At 33.0% G+C, this 21,871-nt stretch overlaps 2 pseudogenes across 1 annotated transcript; one reads left to right on the top strand and one right to left on the bottom strand.

Annotated features, from left to right (window-relative positions):
- The first annotated feature begins 2,076 nt into the window (after positions 1–2,076).
- On the top strand, positions 2,077–3,991 carry LOC124840369 (UDP-glucosyl transferase 73CC6 pseudogene; annotated as a pseudogene).
- Positions 3,992–16,478: 12,487 nt separating this feature from the next.
- On the bottom strand, positions 16,479–18,341 carry LOC124840371 (putative UDP-rhamnose:rhamnosyltransferase 1 pseudogene; annotated as a pseudogene). Its single transcript, XR_015780547.1, has 2 exons — positions 16,962–18,341; positions 16,479–16,799 (listed from the first exon to the last, which is right to left on the bottom strand). The product of XR_015780547.1 is annotated as a putative UDP-rhamnose:rhamnosyltransferase 1 pseudogene (transcript).
- Between the last annotated feature and the right edge of the window lie 3,530 nt (positions 18,342–21,871).

The raw sequence follows: 21,871 nt of genomic DNA, 5'->3' as shown, positions 1-21,871 counted from the left end.
CCCACCATGCCGATTACTCACGAATGCAGGCAATGAGGGAGGAAGAGGAAGAGGAAGGCATGTCAATAAGGGAAGGATCTTGGGTGCATACTATAATAGTCAAGTCTCCAAGAGCGGTGTTAAACCATAGGTCATACTAGAATTTAGCAAACAATTCTTGATTTTCAATATAGTGGTAACTAGGGTATCTTATTCAAAGAAATGGTGCATATTAAGTTTAGTGTGTATAGTTTATCCTTGCTAAACCGAAAATATATTGTTAAGACAAGATCATCTAGAGACTAAACTGACTAGCAACTCAGTTTTTGAAGTTTAACAAAAAACATTAAACAAAATATTGCTTTAAATGAAAGATTGTTTTTTTTAAAGAAATAACATCTAAAGAAAAGTATTTTGGAACAAATTTTATAAATGAAATCAAGCTTACAATAACATTTTCTAAATTATAATGTTTGATGAACAAAGTTTTATAAACATTGTCTAAAGAAAAAAAGTGTATTTATTAAAGAATAATCTAATAGATGTATATGTAACAAACACCATTTTACAAACAACATCTAAACACCTAAATGAACATCTTACAAAACAAGCATTTTATAAACAAAAATGTGTATCTCAATTATTAATACTGAAGCTTAAAATATGTTTCATTCAAAATAGTGATAATTCAAGCAAGCCCATGTATCATCTAACAAAAGATCACTAAACACTACATTCTCAAATAGCTTTGGAATATAAAGCATTTAATCTTTTACACCATCTGATGATCATATATGTTGAATGTTTTAACTAAATGATGCTTTTATTAATGAATTGACAAATGATAAAATGTTTTGAAAATACAATATATATAAATATATATATATATAAATATATATATATATATATATATATATATATATATATATATATATATATATATATATATATATATATATATATATATATATCCTAACACTTGTGAAGAAAAATATCGATTATAATCATTCTTCTATTAGTAGCTTGCATGCTTCCTCTTTCAGCGGAAGCCATGGATCGCCACCACAAGTTCAACCAAAGTGCATTGCATATTGGATTTCACATTCATTTTAGTTATCATCATACTCCATCAGTTCAACTTATGGATGAAGTTAAAGATTTGGACAAAATACATGAAGTTGATTACATTACACTAGTGCAGAATTGGCTTTTAACGTCTCCTCATAGACGTCCGTCCACAAAAGCCCCAACGTAAATAATTGATCGGTGGCATATTCGTAAATAAGTGAAACTCTAGACGTCCGTTGTAGGGGGAGACGAACGTCTATAATACTATAGACGTCCGTGGGAGGGGCCCGGACGTCTAAGAGACTGAAAAAATAAACGTTCAACTCTCCTGTCAGCCCATCAAACGTCCGTGCAGGAGGGACACGGACGTCGTACGTCCCCTTCCACACGGACGTTTAAGTGACTGAAAAACAATTAATTCTTTAAATACATGTCAATAACTGAAGCAACCCCAAACCCTTAATCTCAATAAGGTTCATATTTTGACCAAGCTTCGGACGAATGAAGCAATCTACCTAACGGTTTCCATTGGAGCAAATTCCTTGCAATCGGTAACAGTGTTAAATGAATAATTATAATTTACTGTAGATACGTTTTACATAATAAATATCATAATGAATAATTCTTCGTATGTTCATCACACCTTAAATATTTGGGTTAAATATGTTTTTAGTCCCTAAACTATTGACCGTTTCTGGTTTTCGTCCCTCTTCCAAACTAAAGTACGATTTGGTCCTCAATCTTTAAAAAACGTTCGTTTTAGTCGAAAAAACGAACGTTTTGAGGACTAAAACGAGGACTAAAAACAAAATTTTGAGGACTAAAACGAACGTTTTTCTAAAGAATGAGGACCAAATCGTACCTTACTTTGGAAGAGGGACGAAAACCAGAAACGGCCAATAGTTTAGGGACTAAAAACATATTTAACCCTAAATATTTTTATCGTAACATTTTCAAGTACAATACATATATTTTATTAAAATTTTGAATTTTAATAAAAAGTTATTATAAAATAAATTGCCTATTAAAATATAGTTATCAGTTAAAGTAATCTTTCTAATCAAAGTTAAAGAAAAAAACAAATGACAGTGTTATAATAAAATAATATTTTATGAACTTGGAATCTAGTATAAAATAACCACGACCCTGAAAAGGAATGCAATGAGTGTGGAGGAGCTTCCTTTATATCGAAAGCACTGTTATCAAGGAAGCGGTGAAAAGCATCTCGTGAACTTCGTCAGAGCCATGAATAATGAACACCCACAGCTCAACATTCACTTCATTCCTTTCCTAGCACCAGGCCATCTCATCCCTCTCTCCAACATAGCCACACTATTCGCCGCACGTGGCCACCGCGTCACTGTCATCACCACTCCCTCCTACGCCCAAATCCTTCGCAAATCCAGCCCCTCCCTCCTCCTCCATGTTGTCGACTTCCCCGCCCAAGAAGCCGGCTTCTCCGACGGCGCAGAAGTCATGTCCGCAGCCAATGACCTTGAAAGCGCCCGAAAGTTCTTCCACGCCAGCATGCTCCTCCGCGTCCCCATCAGCCGTTTCCTAGAGCAGCACCCACCCGATTGCGTCGTCGCCGACTTCTTCCACCCGTGGGTGCATGACGTGGCGAACAATCTCCGCATCGCCAGACTCGCCTTCAACGGCTTCTCCCTCTTCACCGTGGCCGCCATGGAGTCCGTGAGATTGAACCCCGCACTTGTTTCTGATGCCGACCCCTTCGTGATCCCCGATTTTCCCCATTGCATCACCATGTGGTCGAGACCTCCCAAGAGGGTTACCGCCTTCTTGGAGAGTCTTCTGGAAACAGAGATGAAGAGCGATGGTCTCATCGTGAACAACTTCGTGGAGCTTGACGGAGAAGAGTACATCCAGCACTACGAGAAAGGCAAGGCCCACAAAGCCTGGCATCTTGGGCCAGCATGTCTAGTTGCGAAAGGCGGCGAAGAGAGAGGCCAGAAGAGTGTGGTGAGCGAGGAAGAATGTGTGAGTTGGCTGAACTCGAAGCAGGCGAAATCTGTTGTGTATGTATGTTTCGGTAGCATGTGTCGGTTTCCGGATAGACAGCTTTTCGAGATGGCGTGTGGGCTGGAAGAAGCGGCGCATAATTTCGTATGGGTGGTTCCGGAAAAGAAGGGGAAAGAGGATGAGAGCGAAGAGGAGAAGACGAAGTGGCTGCCAAAGGGGTTCGAAGAGAGGAACGCAGAGAAAGGGCTTATCATCAGAGGGTGGGCCCCGCAGCTTGTTATCCTGGCCCACAATGCTGTCGGGGCCTTTCTCACGCACTGCGGTTGGAACTCTACTTTAGAGGCCGTTACAGTTGGAGTTCCCATGCTGACGTGGCCGGTGTTAGGGGATCAGTTCTACAACGAGAGACTGGTTACTGAGGTGCGTGGGGTTGCGGTGGAGGTGGGTGCCACCGAGTGGAGAGAGACCGGCTACGGAGAGAGGGAGAAGCTGGTCACCAGAGATTGCATCGAGAAGGCTGTGAGGAGGCTGATGGACGGCGGTGATGAAGCTGACCAAATCAGACGCCGTGCACAGGAGTTTTCGGATAAGGCTAAACAAGCTCTTCAGGATGGAGGGTCCTCTTACAATAATTTAACTGCGCTCATTGCTCATCTCACACGCCTCAAACGCCTCAGAGACACACGCTAATCCTTATGCTTTTATGCTTGTTATTGCTTCTATTACCAATCTTACATGTTGTATTTTGAATAAATTTACCAGTGATGAAGGCTATGCATGGAGATGGAATGAAAAACACGGAGGCTTTGTTCTTTTAGAGTGATCTGGGAAAGATGATTTTGGGGATATGATTTAAATGAATTTGAGTGGATTTGAAGGTAATTTTTTTTTGTTGTTTTTTCAGTGGATTTGTGGGTGATTGAGAGTGAATTTGAAAGTAAAGTTTGTGAGAATTAGTGTAGTATTTGATTGATGTGATAGATTTTAAAAATTAGTTTAACTGGTAGAAATTAAAAATTATCAAAATATCCCAAGTTATAAAAGTAATATAAAATGTTATTTATAAATATTATATTTAATTGTAAAAATGTTTATAGAAAAAAAAAATTAAAAAAAATTTATAAAATTAATGTTTAAAAATTATAAAAATTAAATAATCGATTTATTTTTAATAAATTAGAAAATATAATATATCTAATTTTATTAAGATATAGATGTTTTTAAATTATAATATTAAAATAATTATAAAAAACCTGAAAAATATATAGCGTGTTACGCGTGTGTGACTAAACCTTCATTTTTCTGTGATCGATTACACTTTTTTTAATCGATTGCACTCTTTTCCATGCAAATCATCACAAATCAAAGTAAGCGAACGTCATTCCTCTCATAAATCCATCCATTCTAATTCCTATAAACAGGAAATCACCTTCGTTTAACTAACAGAGCATAAATCTTCCCTCTTGCTTCTTTAAATAATTTTTTTATTGTCCCTTTGTTTATTTTGCCAACCCATGCAATAATTTTGGTATCTCTGATCAGCAATGGCCGACAATATCCAGTGGACTGTTAAAAGCTCCCTCTCCGTACGTAATTTTCTGCCTCCAACTGTGCTCCATAATTCCCGTTTCCCACCGACCCGTGATAATCCAGCTACTGACACTGCACTCAACAAAACCACAAAAACAGAAATTAACCACCCACAAAAAAAGAAGAATAAGCTGAATCTCCATAGCAGAGAACACACAAAAGACATATTCAGAATCAAATTTTTTCCTCAAAATTGCTATCCCAATACAGCTTCATGACCAATATCTTAAGTTCACCTTCATCGTTCTAACGCCATCACCTTCTTTCACTGGAGATATAACATGAGCCGTGGCTCAACTTAAATTTTAAAAATTCACTAAAATTTTATTTTATTAATTTTGAATTGAATAATATTTGATTTGTTTTCGATAGAAATAAAACAGATACGTAAATAATTTTGATTTTTTATTTATTTAAAAGAATATTATTTTATTTTATTGATATAAAATTGAGATAGATTAAGTAGATTTTATTTTAAATTAATTGATATTTTATTGTAAGGTTTTATTATTTGTATTAGATACAAATTTTATTAAATGTTCAGTAAAAAGTAACTCAATTAATTGAAGAGGAACATTATTACTGTGTGATGTTTTTTTATCGGTACCTGCATACACAGAGCTACCTTTCCCCGTATTATCATCAACAAAACTTTTAATGAAAACTGGGTCTATGAACATCACTGATGGCTTAATAACAACAAGGAAGCCTGTGAAGAAACATAGCTCCAGGATTCATAACAATGAACAGGGAAAGAGTCGAACCTCCTCCCAATCTCCAGTGCCGGCGATGGGTTGTAGATTTGGCTGTTTCATTTTCTTTGCTTTTATTTCTTTACTTTTTGGTATTTGTTTGATTATTGTCTGTTTGCTGCATTCTACAATATTTTTTTAAATATAAATATAAAAGTCATAAAAAAATGAAAATTAAAAATAAAAGTATATAAAATATTAAAACTAAAAAAAATATTTTTAGTGTTTAGCATATTTTTAAAATATTGTTCTTAAATAAAATAAATAAATTATGGTTCTAGCGTGTTTTTAACATTTCGAACATGTAGTTTTAATATATTTTCTATTTCACTTTTCTTTAAAAACACTTTGCGTAAATAATTTTATTGTTCTATTTTAAATACTCAGGTAAATAATATTAAACCCATAACTATTTTCATAATTTTATTTTATTTTAAATATTCACAAAAATATCATAAAATTACAAAATATATATATATATATATATATATATATATATATATATAAATATATTTTTAGTCTCTTAACTATTAAACTTTTTTTTTATTTAATCTCTCTCTCAAACTTTTACATTTTAATCTTTTTTCTTTTATGAAAGTGTTCTAGTTTTCGATGCGTTAACTTTTCAGTAAGCTGGTTGGTTAACAGTGTGTGAATTTTCATGCCACGTTGAAAATTCAAAATCTCTAGCTCTGAAACTTTATTCTCCAACCAAACCCCTCTCCGGGGTGCATCCTCCACCACACTTTGCTTCTGCAAAATCCACATCAACGCCTTCCCCACCCATATAGCCCTCCTCCCTCTCTCTACCTCGGCCTCCACCCCCGACACCACCACCTGCGTCCCGACCTTCCACCTTGATCCCTTCGCCGTCTCTTCGGAAAGCCTTTCATCCTCGTTCTCTTCGTCTACAACAACTCAATGGGTCGTTCCTGCTGAGTGTGCCATGCCAAACTGTTGGGTCAGGTTCATCTCACTGTTAACCTCTTCCTACCCTCTCTTACTCCAATACCTTCCACAACGGGTGTCTCAACCTAGCTGGGCCCCAAAGTACAACCAGACCATCGGTCCAACTTATGGAATTCATATTAGTGAATCTAACAAATGTCATAATCCAAGATAGTAAAATCGGAACAGGTTCTGAACTCTGTGTTCTTCTTCATCTTAAAGTTCCATTTTGCTGAACAATAGAAACAGTAGTGTGGTCTACTCTTAACAGACTTTGAAACAAAAAAACACAGTGGCTAACTTGGAAAAGGAATTTTAAAGAAAAATGAAAAGTGAACTTTACTCTTGTGCTTAGATTTCTGCCATTTATATAGAAATTGAAAATGAAAAGTTGACACATTTTTTGGTCTTGATCCTTGTAACATACATTCAAGTAGGGAAACATATATGAGTTATGGCACTGAAAGGATAGTGAAGAGTGTCAAATCTTTTAACATTTATATATTCCATATTATTCTACATGGGTCTCTGAAACCGTTGTACTGAATACATGTGTATGTTGGCGCAGGCGTGTTTGCAAAGTTTTGAAATAATGATTACTTTAAGATTGTCCCAGTCTTCATTTTAGTTTGTAATCTAAAATGTGGTTCTCTACTTTATAAAAATTATTGTCTTGTGAATTTGGTTTAACTAGACTCTATTAAAGGTTTTCTTAACAAACTTATAATTGTATAATTAACCAAATTCAATTAGATATGCTTTCAGTTTTCTTTTTATGGCAGCAAAAGAGAGGTTAGGTGAGAGGTTAACAGTGAGATGAATCCGGCTGTTGGCGTTGCGCACTCAACAGGAACGATCCATTGGATTGTTATAGACAGAGAACGAGGATGATAGGCTTTCCTATAAAATATTTATATGACTTTTTTGATTGTCTATGTCTCAGATTTATTTAATAATATTTTTTCATAATAGTTTCAACTGTGATGTCCAGTATTGAATTTGTTTGATAATTGAGTTTTTTAATAATTAAAAAAATATTAATTATCATGTCAAGTTTTGAATTTACTTGATAATTAAATAAAAAAATTAAAAATAATTTTACTGTAAATAAATAAATATTCTTGCAATTCTTTGTCTCGTCTTAATTTCTTATAATCAAGTCAAAAATCATAAAAAATGCAAAAATCTCTAAAAATCATCAAAAATATTTTTGTCATCCATATGTTTTATGTCCAACTTTCATCCTGACAATGTTTTTCTTTAAAATAATTCAAAATTATCAAAAATCATAAAATCACGAAAATACAAAAAAAATATCAATCTTTTTTCCAAATTTCATCATTAGCCAAAACTACATTATATTTAATTCTCCATTATGAGTAGAGATACTTAGGAGCAAGAATATTCTTTGGTTCATTCTCTAAAAATTCAAAATCATCTCTAATCATTTTCAAAGAAATTTTCCAATTCATTTCCCAAACAAACTTTTCAGATGATGATAAAATAACTACTCACCCATGATTTCTCATGTTAAATAAGAATACGTAGGAGCGAGGTCAATCATTGTTAGACTTTTTAAAGATAAAAAATATTGTTTGTTTCATGTTACATTACATTGTTATTTTCGAAAAAAAAAATGACATTTTGAAAATCACATCATCTTTGCACATTTATTTAAAAGTACGGTTCTCGAGCATATGTTGTAGGATGCTAATGCCTTCACGTAACCGACTCCTTAATTCAAAATTATGATTTTTGTAGACCAAGCCTTATTTTATGATTTTTTTTCGTAGTTTTTCAGAATAAACTATAGTGGCGACTCCAAACTCTAATTTTTATTTTTTTTTAATTTTTCTCTAATGTTTCGTCAGTTCCCTGTCGCGATCCTAGTTGCGATAACTATCAACTAAGAGTTTGATGTCGAACAAGGCAACGATTCGACGTCTAATTGGTCAACAGAAAGGGGTAGTTGAGAGCATTAGTTAAAGTGTTGTGAATGAAGTGTTTGACATGGAAATGAGAAACTGTTTGACGTCCAATTGCTCAATGGAGGGAGCATCAATTACAATGCTTTCAACGAAGGGTTTGACGTCAAACTGGGTTATCGTCCGACGACTAATATTCGTATACAATTAACATTTTCATTCCATACCTTCAGATTTATGAGCATTTGTCTTCTTTAAATAGCAATTTGTTGTCTTGGATTTCAAAGTGCACATTCATCTTGAGGAAATATGTATGTATTAATGAAGGTGCACTTTGAAATTTGAAGACCGAAAAATGTTTTTTGGAAGATAGAAATGTAATGAAATCTTACTGAAATAAAAATCTTCAGAAAAATTAAATCATGTTTCACAATATATTCAATGGTTAATCTTTTTAAACACAATGACATCAAACTGATCACTAATTCAACGTCTAATCGGTCAGGTGAAGATGAAGGTTATAAACAATAATTTAATGATTGAGTTAAATGAAAGTTTTGACGTCGAATTAGGAAATTGTCTGACATTTAATTGGTCAGGTGAAGAAGAAGGTTATGAACATTCATTAATAACAATGTTGTTACCAATGAAGGGTTGGACGTCGAACTAGACAATGGTTCGACGTCTAATTGATCAGTAGAATTGGTCGGTAGAAAAGAGAAGTTGAAAACATTAATTACAGTGTTGTTATCAACGAAAGATTTGACATCAAACTACGTCATGGTTCAACGTCTAATTAGTCAAGAGAATAGATTATCTAACTTCTTGAAAACACATAGAGGTGAGGTTAATTATATACTATCATTTTTAGACCAAATATGAATCCGATCCGATCCAAAATCATTGACTACGTAAGTAAGAGCAAAGAGTTGTGTGTCCCAACCAAGGGGCCAAGCATGAGGTTGGTGGCATTCTCCAAAGATTCCAGCAACTGATATTTGAAGTGCTCCTACAAAGCAAACCTAATTGGCCAACAACATCTCTGCTAGGAATTTTCTCAATGTTATGGCCTACATAACACTAAACCACCAATCATTAATTTTATATGGATATCTATAGATATTTCATCTTATTATATGTGAAACTTAATTAGCATAATTAAGAAGGTGAATTATATACCTTTCGCTCCTATAACAATGGTAGAAAGTGAGGTTGCTCACGTTCTCATGTATTATGCTCATTAAAAAAAAATTTAAATCATTCTTTGTCCAACCCATGAAATAACAAAAAAAGATTTTCATGTGTACTAGTGTATTTATTTTGAATTATAGACTAGGCTAGATTGAATCTAAAAGGAAAGGTGCATTAGACATATCTATTGTGTGGCTGAAATAGTCCACCTAAAAATATATAGTGGTTGAAACTTTTGTATTCTTCTCATGGTGATTATAGTTTTCGAACCTTTTCAACATTTCATAAACGTTAGTTTCAAACTTTAAAGTTTCAAACTTCTATGATCTAACAAATATAACAAGAACAGCACCTCCATCTATTTGGAAAAAGATTTTTTTGTATCTCAAAGAGAGAACTATCACTACAGTGGCAGCTGTTTGGTATACTGCCAGAAGTTGAATACAGCGAGAAGAGGCTCACACATTGTTCGTGGAGGTATTGTAGATCCAAGAGAACCGGTACATTGGGTTGGAAATCCAAGTGAGTCTAAGTCCCACATTGGATAAAAATGAGAAATGAAAGATCTATTAATTCATTGTCTTAAAATTTTGGGTAAAGTGGTGTCGATTCTTAGTTGGCTACACCAATATTATTGGTGTTTCTGTAACTCATTGATCTCTACAAACATTTTCATCTTCCAATCCACCTACATCAAATCCTAAAAACATACATACATCCACGAAAATAAATGATATCATTCTCTACCTCACAAGGATTTATTGGCCCCACCCAACGACTCACCATCTTCTTCAGTAAGGGGCAACAAATGTTTATGACCTCTCCATATATAGACACCATTTAAAGGAAGTTTTTGTGACCATGATCTGTGTTCCTTAGTATACCATTTGATTCCACAATACTTTTTGTGTCACACCAGGTTCGCAAACGAAAATTCAAAAAATCGTTGAAACAAAAATTCATTAAAAAATAGGATTCAACGTAAAAAAAAACCATTTCCATTTATACATATTTTTTCATATTATTTTGTATGGATTCCATTCCTTGAAACAGAGAAAGCGATAATGGCAAAACACATCAAAAGAACAGGGAAACCAGCGATGTAATACCTTTGTACATATAAGCTGAAAAGACATTGGTGCAAGAAAACACTTAGCTGATGAAAGCATCTAACAGCAGAAAAAGAATCCAGTTTTCACAACCCTAATGCTGGAAGATAAGTATATATGCAGATTAATCTCTCAATAGATTATAGGAAAGACAGAACAATCAACTACTTATGAGTATCAGATTTAACCAAATTTTAGAGATGTTGTTAAACATATTCTTTTATTTAAATCACAACATAACAGTTTTTTTTCTTTTCAACATAGACTAAAATCATATTAGATACTTAGTTAATGATATTCAATCCTATATAACCTAATGGTAACATGTATGTATAATTAACTTAAAATAACAATATTATATATATATATATATATATATATATATATATATATATATATATATATATATATATATATATATATATATATATATATTTATATTTGAAACTATGATTGATCGCATGCATTATTAAAGCATTAGATAGAACAACGAGTATAGGTATATTAAGTACCGTTCTCCAAACTAGCAATAGGTTTTTAAAACATAAACAGGATATAAGGCTTGTACAAAATAAATATCACGTATTCTATATACATATAAAACTACACATCGTTGGTCTGTCTTTAGGCAGCTTCAGTGCTGCTCCAAGTCTATACTCTATTTTTTCCTACATACTTGAGTAACATGATCCTAGCAAAAGAATAAACTATATATCACAAAATACAATTATTTAACTTATAATATATGAAGAAACTTGAAGATTATAGCCATAAAGAGTTTATCATATAATTATTAATACTATATTTCTTTCATCACAAAATGACTTAATCATTCATACCAAATTCTTGTATAAGAGAGTAAATCATTCATAAATTATTCATAGTAGTTTTTAGTCATGAAATTCGATTCTCATTTTAAAGACTTTTCTGTATATGAATCCAAAATTTAGTAGAGTTATGATAGTCTAATTTAAGTCATTTCATCAATACATTTCACACACCAATCATATATTACTTCTTCACTTTGCATAATTCAAATTTCTATTAGAAAATCATATAATCAAGATAAATTCATACATTCTCGACATAATTAACGTATATTTATCAACACTGGACAAAGTTTGACGATAAAATTGCATTGCTTGACGCCACTAACTCCAGTGTCCATTGTCTTAAATAAAACTCCAATAGTGCGCAGTAGTAGTCCCAGATGCCCAATGCCAACTACATGTTCATAAATCCCCAAATGAACACTTTATCAAACCTAATACACTCATATATACAATATTACATGAAATCAAATTGATACCACAATGCTATAAATTTTCCTTTAACTTGAAGTCGAAAACCTAAAACTTTAAATTTCTCCTTAATTGTTCACACGTCTAGCAATTCTATCTACACAAAAGCAATCTCATATCAATGATCTGACCCATTACAAGGATCACAACCACATATACACTTAGATTGACTAATTCAAATTTCTAAAAAGAAATAAAAGAAGAAATTACTCTACTGAATATTTCAATATAATAAATATATGTAGACGGTAAGAACCTAGAAAATAGAGTATTAGAGTAGATAGGTGTATTAAAATAATGAGACGAGCAAGTTACTTTAAAATAATCTTATAATATAAATAGAACTTTCTAAAGCTCGGTTCATTATATAAAACACTTTTATCTCTCTATAACACTATTCACCTAGAGTTCACTGCCTTCTCTCTAGATCTTTTCTCATTTGAGTTATCTGTTCGACGATCAGGAAGTGTCTAGACGATCCTGGTGTCGAGGGCTACAATCTTGACCGATCAGTTTCTTGTTTTCAGCCGGTAAGTCGTTTCTCTTATTTTCCCGTACGTCTTTAACCTTGATCATGCAACTTTTTTCTGTTTGCATGTATTGGGTTGCTTTCCTCTTCAATTTATAGCTCCATCTAGGTTTTAAGAGTTGTTTCCTATCACCAATTGGTGAGTTGTAGGTTTCTGTCGAGTTTCCTTGTGGTGCAAGCTTCAACCGGGGTTTTGTGAGCTGTGTTAAGTTTGAGTGAGGTAAGGGAAGTTGGATTTTGTCGCTGTTTATTGAATGAGTTTATGGATTTGTGAATAGTTTGTTAGTATTAGATATCTGGAACTGAAATGTTAAGTTAAATGCCAAAATGAATGTGCGTAATGTGGCTGTTGTAAATGTGCATGGATGAACTTTGATTTTTATCTGAATTGAATGATGATTGTGGTGTATTGGATTGATTAAATCTGTATGTGGTATGATTAGACTGTATAAATCTGCTGTGGAGATGTACCTTGGTGAATTGAAGATTGTTTTATTGATTTTATAGTTGATTTGGAGGAAGGGAGGTAGTGAAAATGAGAATTAGGAGTCAGAAGCTCAATTAGTTTGTTGGGACAGTTTAGGTAAGTCAAATGTGACTTGTTTGAGTCATTCAAATAGTTAAAAACAGGTTCTAAGTGGTAAATTGTCATTTGGGTCCCTAACTTGATAAATTTGATGTTTTAGAGTAGGAATTGGTTCATAAAAACTTTAGATTGATGGTAGGAAGGTTTAGAATCATTTACTTAAGTCTAATTAAGTATATAACACAAATTAGGATGGTTAGAAGTTGGGAAAAATAGTTAGAATTGGTTATTGGTGTTTGAGTTGCATAATTCTGCAGAATTTTGGTGCTGCAGATTATGCAGACTCGTTGAGCGAATGAATTCGCACAGCAAGTCACCCTAGTGAGATGCTTTCTACCAAGGCATTCTCACAACGAATAGATGCGCTGTGCGAATGTTTTCAGAGGTTGTTCTCTGTTTGCTGATCTGCACAGCGAATCAAGACGTTGAGCGCCTGGTTGGGGTTTGGAACCATTGTCATTTTATTCGAATAGCGAATAGGTGCGCTTTGCGAGTGTTTAGGGAGTTCGAGCCACTGCTTGGGGCTCTCGCATAGCGAATTGGGGCGTTATGCGAAGGGTTAGGATCTGATACTGTATATCAAAATTTTCAGTTTAGCTGAGCGCACAGACTTGGTGCGCTGAGCGAATGGGCTTTAACTGAGCGCACAGAGTTGGTGCATTGAGTGAGAGGTCAGTGAGCAGAACCCATTGTTTCTGTTTTCGCACAACGACTTTGGTGCGCTGAGCGTCTAGTCCAGAACCTATTTTTATTCTTTTTATCCCTGTTTTCGGATAACCTTGAGCTATGTTTTGATTATTAGAATGGTGTAGAAGTATCTATGATATTGTATGATCATGTATTATGGTATTTGGTTGTTCATGTCTTGAGTTAAGTTTTAAAGTGAAAGTATGGTTGGTGGACGCAATTCCATGATCCTCACGGAGAGGTTACATGGTGGTGCCCTGTGTAAGTTTAGAATGATTGCAGGAAGCCCAGTCTTGGGAGTTATCCTGAAACTCCAATGGTTTTTCATTCTCAAGTAGAGAGGATTGAACCATGCCGTGAGGAGTAGCAGGATGTCTTAGTCTTGGGGGCTTCCAGTATGCCTCAAGGCCCGGAACAGACTAACCTCGTGAGTATGGTAGGGTGAAACCCATTGGCAATGACTTTGCAAAGCAGTAGAGGCCACCACGAGTGCATAACCCGCCATAGCTCAACACTCATTCTAAGTCCGGACGGTCAAGTCTAGGTCATAACATGTTAGGATGTCTTAATTTATCTTGTTTGAATAATTATGTGAATGTGTTTTGTGATACAATTGTATGAACTCTTTTATATATAGCTTACCCTTGCTTTTCTGTTGTCTGTCCTTGTATGTTTTCTCTTTTGCGATGATTACTTGATTGGTGTGAGCTTAGGGAGACATCTGTTTCAGTTACTTCAACGATATGTGATCGAGGGAATTCAGTAAAGAAGTCAGACGAATCTACATGTATAAATATTTTCTTTCGTAAGTTTGTTTCTTATATTAGTTAATTTATCATATATGTAATATTCATTTTAGTAGTATTTTACTATTAAAATGGGATGTTATATAGACTTCTCATCGTGAACTAAGAGATAATATCTAATTAAAAAACTAATAAAAAATGAATGAAGTAACACAAAGAAAAATCAGATAAAATTAAAGTAAAATATTTTTAAGAGATAAACAAGAATTTTTATCTAATTTTTTTATAATAAAACCTATATATAATTTAACCTTTTAATAATAAAATATTTACAGATCATTTTTTTAAACCTTCTCAAGTCTTATAAATCCCTATTTTCTATGTTAATATATATATATATATATATATATATATATATATATATATATTCTAAACTTCATGACTATTTTAAAGAAATTAAAATTTTACTTAGTAGAGCAAATAGTTAACGACAAATTAATTTCTATATATAGAGAATCAATTATGAAAAAAAAATTTAATGTAACAGAAAGCAAGTTGTAACAGTTTTTTTGTCCTTATAAAAAGTTTGCAGTGTCATTATTGCACATGTCTCCATGAAAGAGATATGACAATAATACACAGGATCCGTATTAGATATAAATTGCCCTTTATTATGTATATTTCCAAAAATTGGATTCACCATTGTGATTTAATGATTTATCATCTTGATTTTTTTGACTTAATTGGTATATAGCTATGTACATTCACTAAAATTACTTCATTCAATATTTCAAGAAATTGTGTGCTTACTATAAGCTAATTTTAGATCAGTACAAGGTATTATAAAACCTTTTTCGTGTTATTTTATTTTAAGTGAACTTTATTATATTGCATTATTTTGTTCAATTCTATTGTAAGTTTTATTTCCAGTGAATTTCTAAGGTATTTTACACAAATCTTAAAGTTAAAATCTAGATTTTATAAGATTTATTTATTCAAATATATTGATATAGATTTAAAATTTGGATTTTGTATAAAATACATAGTTTTAAGAATAAAAAATTTAATTGCGATAGTGAAATTATTTTTTAAATCATAAAAAAATATTATTTAATTTTATCTCGTTTTCCATCTGAAAGCCACTTTTACAACTAATTATAAGTAAATATACAAAATTCTCAAAGGTGTAAAGTTCATTTTCTTTTGGCAACATTTCAAAAATTATAATTATTAGACCAGTATAAACCAAGAAATATAGAATTATAAGTTAGGCTTAATGTATCGGTAGGTCCTTATTTTCGTCCGGAATCTGAAATTGGTCTCTTTCTTTTTTGGCGTCTCAATTGGGTTCTTATTTTTGTAAAATTGAATCAAACAGGGGCTTTCCGTCAAAATTGAGAAGACGTTGTTAAGGAGGATGTTACGTGGCATGCTGACAGTGTCTTCTTAAATGATGTGACATTAAAAAGGTGTGTGAAGTGTATTGTTTTAATTTTTGAATTAAAAAATAGAGTGCAAAGAGGGAAAATAAAATTTAAATAAGGGCAAAGTGATCATCTCATTTCATATAACACATGGAAAGGTCCAAAAACACTGTTAGCACCAAACATTGCTCTTGGAATGTCGTCCTTCATCTTCTACGGTAACCAAATCACGCTTCCATGGCAGTCACCGTAGACAGAATTGCAAATTGCAGGAACCCAATCGCGAGTTCGCCTAACATTTTCACCACTGCAAGACAAAATCAGAACCTGCAAAAATTCCTAAATCAAAAACCAAAAAAGGATGCATGTGAACTGATGCAAAATTGACAATAAAAAGTTGAATCTGCGAAAATTCCCAAATCAATCGTCACTGTGAAGCATCTTCACCTGACCACCTCGTCAATGCCGCCGTAGAGACCACCCAAACACACAAGCGCCTCTTTGCGAGCTACTCGCTAGGTCGCCACCAATCGTGATTCGATCTTCATTGTCTTCGCAACCTGAAAGGTAGAAAAACCAGAAACGACAGAAGAACCCTAAATCGCAGAAAGAATCCCCAAATCAGCTAACCTTAAATAAAAATCTTAGTTCAAATAGAATGCCTAAAGAAAAACATATACATATATTTATAATGTTAGACAAAACATAAAATACAATGGTAAAAGTCCTTAAAGTTGTAGGTCCATGCATGGATCTCCACTAGGTTTCCATCACCACTAATCAACTCAACCAATAACCAACAAACTTAAAACTTAAGCATCTAATACAAATAATCAACCATAGCATAAACTTTGAAATATCCTGGCTGATGACATAGTACAAAAAAAACAAGACAGCAAACCAGTGGCTTTTATTTTCAGCAAGTCATTGTCCTCAATGATAATACGAATTTAATCTCGGATGCCAGGGTCTTTATACCTCAACCTACATGTTTTTTAATTAGGTAAAATGTTAATCCATAATATAAGATAATAGCAGACTATGTAATATGATAATTAGGTATAGCACCTTCATCGCAGACTATGTAGTATGAAATTTATAAGATATTAGCAGAAATAGAAAAGAAATAGCACAACAAAAGCTCACCTATTTTGTATGATATAATAGAATAGCAGAAAGGCTAATCCTTTATGGCAGGCCTATGGATTTCCATATATTCAACAAACTCATCTGCATATTTTTGGTGCAGTTCTTTGTTCCCAAATATTTTGCTCATTTCCTTTGCTTCATTTCTATAAGTTTTTTCCAACATCACTGATCTCAATGCATTGGCCAACGATTCCCCGGTGAACTTCTCATCATGCTCACTTCTCTTAACTTTGACCCCTACCCTTTTCTCCTCCATAAGCCTAGCAACTACAAATTGATCAATTTGGAAGGGCAACATAACAAGTGGACAACCAACTTGAAGACTCTCTATAACTGAACTCCAACCACAGTGAGTGAGGAATCCCCCAACAGACTTGTGTGCTAAAATCCTCATCTGTGGTGCCCATCTTCTCCACACCAATCCCTTTCCTGAGTTATTCACAAGCGAATCCTGCAACTCAACGTTAGAGCTGTTTTGACTTTTAAGAACCCAGAAAAAGGGAAAACCAGACATTTCTATTCCCTTAGTAATTTCAGTAAAGTCTTCATCGCTCAGTGTCACTTCACTTCCAAAAGCTACATACATCACTGACCCTTCTTCCTGTTTGTCTAACCAATTAAGTATGGTATCCCAGTTTTCATCATTCCTGTCTTCACTAAACTGTAATGAAGGTGGCAATAACCCAACTGGAATCACCGGTTTACTATATATACTTTCGAACAATTTGAGAGGCTCACCTTCAATATCCGTGCAGGTTCTTATAGCAGTAACTTGAGCACCATTACAAGTTTCAAGGACTCGAAACAGGTCTGAAACCCCCGATTCATTTGTCTCATAATGTTCTTCAGCAAAATCTGTGTCTTTCAGGAGAAAAAAATAGATAGCAGATGCACTAAAAATACAGAAATACATGCATGAGATTCCTAGCTTAGAAGATATTGGCGGCAACCAATACGGTGCAAAGTCGTATATTATCCAATCTGGTTTGCATCTCTCCAGAAACTTGGTCAAAGGTTGTTCAAGACCATCAAAAGCCTGCTTGAGGTATGGAATGAGGTGGTGAGGAATGTCCACTGTCGCCTCTGCATTTTCTGGGAGTTTGTCAACACGGGGCAGTGGCAGTTCTATCAGATCCACCAAAGGTTGCAAGTTTTCAGGCACTTTGGGTAAGCGATGGATATTTTTAGGTGTAGAAATGAAAGAAATTTTGTGACCCTTTTGAGCTATGAGTTTTGAAAGCTCAAAAAATGGACCTATGTGACCAAATGCTAGCCATGGAAACAGCACGACGTGAAGCTTCTCACGCTGCTCCGCCATGGATATTCTTGTGTTTAAGAATAAATGTGTGGCTTCTTTATATTGGGTTATCTGGATGGTTATTTGTTCTTCTTTTTTGGGATTTGACTAAATTTGTTCTCTCCTGCATGTAACATCATGCAATCAGTGACACAGGGGCAACATCGGAACTCCCTTTAAAATTACTAAATTTGATATCCACCATTCATTCATGACAACATTTGTATTCATTAGTGTCTCTCTTGTGACCTTTCACTCAAAGAGGGACCGTTTTAAATTCATTGCATTCATTTTAACATTATTTCTATCTATAATAGTACCTCTTCTCACGTTTCACGTACAACAAAAATTAAGTCAAGAAATTGGGGACCAATTGGATCGCCCTTGTGTAAAAATCACACCTAATTACCTAAGTTTTGGCTACGTCTTAAATTGGTCTTTTATATATATATATATATATATATATATATGTATATGTATATGTATATGTATATATATATGTATATGTATATATATGTATATGTATATATATGTATATATATAGGTTAAATTTTGATGTAAACTTAAAATTGGTCTCTGATTAAAACTTTGATATATTTTGATTCTCGATTTTAAAAATAAATGAATTTAGTCCTTATAATTCAAATGTTTTAACTTTTTTTATATATTAAAGGACTTTCGAGAATAACATTTGAACTATAATATGTGAAAGTAAATAACTCAAACGCCAAAAAATGTCACTTGACATGTTATACATGTTTGGACCTTACAACACTTCATTTCTCAATGGTAGCATGTTATTTTTGTTTTTTATCTATTGATGTACTCTAGAATGTGGTGGATCTATTTTCTTATATTCAATTCAGAAGTTGTCGGTGTTTTTTTTTTTTTTTCAATTCATGCAATGGATTGAAACAAGAATTGAGATTTAACAACGGCAAAGAGTACACCTCCAATTAATTTAATTGATTTTGTGAAAAAGTAGGGGTTGATCATAAACCCATCCTCCGTACACTAAAAAAATTGAGTTAGTGAGAGAAAGTGTTCGTTTGTCAAATATGCTAGGAATTTTCGGAAAAAAAAAATGGATGAGAAGATAATCTAATGTGTAAGAAGGAGAGCCAAGCAAAAAAGATGAAGTTGAACTAATTGATAAAACTTTCTATAGAAGTATATAGTTGATAGCTTAATGTACTTAACAACTACTAAACTAGTGTCTAAAGTATATATGTGAAAGGGACACTAAATTTTGGAATCAAATTTTGCACAAGTCAGAACTATGTATTTCGATAGTGACTAATCGGTCCGTAATGCTCAAAATTCGTTGGTAAATTAAAATTACCGATGGATTATCGACGGTCAAAAATTTGTCAGTAAAACTATTGTCGGTAAATTTTACTGACATAATTTTTTCATCAGTAAATTTATCGATAAATTTATCGATAAACATCTCAATTTGGTTCATCTTCTTTCTCCTATCTCCTCCTTCCATTCTGTTTCTTCAATTTTTTTAGTTTTACCAATATAGAAGACTGGTGTTGGCCGAACTTAGAGCAAAGCGTGCGGTGGTGGTAGTGTGTGGTGGTGGCAATGCGCAATGGTGGCAGTATGGGCTGATGGCAGTGCGCAGTAGTGGAAGTGTGTGGTGGTGGCAATGCGCGGTGGTGGAAAGGGTAGCTTGGCTGAACCAAGATGGAGGCGGTCTGAATGAACGAAGTGGCGACTTTGCTGAATGGAGATGGAGACAGTGTTGATTTGTAGCTGGAATGGAAGAAAAGAAAAAGACGGAGTGAAAGATGAAGAAGTAGGAGAAGAAAAAGCTTCCTTGCGCAAATGAGGAAAAAATGTGAGAAAGAAATATATATATATATATATATATATATATATATATATATATATATATATATATAAAACAAGATTTGCTCGCGGACAGAAAGGAAAAATGGATGGGAAAATTCCCGCTCGTTTTACCAACGAAATTATAAATGAATTTTCTATCGGTAATGTATATTTCATTTATCAATGGATTTAAGACGGACAAATCCGTCGATAAGTCAAATAATGAACAAAAAGTTTCTGTCAATTTTATCGACATATTTACTGACAAAAAAATCTGTCAGTAAATAAAGGATTGGACAGAAAAGTTCCTGCCCATTTTACTGACAGATCTATTGACAAATTTTTCGTGGATAATACATGTCTTATTTACCAACGAAAATATATTTGTTGATAAAAATTCGTTAATAAAATTCGTTGGTAATAAAAGACTTTGAAATCCTTCGGTAAGTCAAATTTATCGATGAATATATATTTGATAAAAATCTGTCGGTAAAAATATGAATTCACTACAATTAGTACTATGTGAATCAAGCTTTATGGTTAATAAAAGTGTTAGTAGATTTGAATATGAAGCAATAGAGATGCTCGTAAGTAGTAGTTGATATTCAATATGCTATTTCTTTCAAAGAACCTTATTTTAGTAGAAAAACTAAACACTTCAATATCAAATATTTTCTCTGCAAAGTGAAAAAGAAAGGAATAATCAACTCTACCTTTTGCAACTTGCTTATATATTTACTATGGGTGTGTTTATTTTGAAGAATGAATTTGAGGAGAGGGAGTGGATAAGTTTGAGTAGATTGAAAATAAATTGGATGTTATTTTTTTTTGAAAAATTTAAAAGTGATTGAAACTAAATTTAAAAGCAAGTAAAATTTTGTATAGAATTTAATCGATGTGACAAATAAAAAAATATTAATTAATAAAAAATAAAGATTATCAAAATGTCTTTTAATAGTAAAAATAATATAAGATTATATTTATTAGTAAAAAATATTATAAGGAGGAATAAAATCAAAATTAATTTTGAAAATAAAATAAATTTGTATTTAAATAAAGTAAAATAATTACATTTAAAATTTATTTTTCTAATAATATAATTTACCAAGCAAAACTCAAACGGTGGAATCTCATACTCATCCCCATAATCAGTTACGGTCATTGTAATGCAATGATTGGAATCAGATACATAGATAATCGAACTGAATACAAGTCACTTTGGACCGGGATAAGGGAATGGGATACTGATTTATATACTCACCCATTCATTACTTTTACTATTATTTAATATTATTATTATTAATTTATTATTTAAGGTTATTATCATTCCATGCATATTGTAATGAAACTGGAATTGAATACATGCTTCATTAATCGAATACATAATTCGTAGATTCTAATACAAAAGTGGAATAAATTACAACGCTTTAACAAATTGAAAAATTGACATTTACATTTAAATCGTTTCAAATAGGAACATATCATCGCTAATCCAAAAAATAATACATCCTGCAAATCATCCCTTTGAGTCACTCTCAATTCCCTCAAGAACACCATTCAACAATAAAATCTATCTTTATTAATTCACTTCATATTATAATCGCTTCATACGAACACAGTCTAAGTCTTTACCAAAAAGAAGTTTTAGTTTCTTGTTGGAGTTTATAGCATTCAAAACAAAACAGGAATGTTGAAGTTGTACTTTAATTAGTGTCGTTTCATCATTCATGTTAAAATATTTTAGTTGTTTTATTTATTTTTTATTTAGTTA

This window comes from Vigna umbellata, chromosome 7 (genome assembly GCF_029865625.1).
Source record: "Vigna umbellata cultivar VRB3 chromosome 7, Vumbellata_1.0, whole genome shotgun sequence".
In the NCBI taxonomy this organism is placed as follows: domain Eukaryota; kingdom Viridiplantae; phylum Streptophyta; class Magnoliopsida; order Fabales; family Fabaceae; genus Vigna; species Vigna umbellata.
This window is presented reverse-complemented; position numbering and strand designations above follow the sequence as displayed.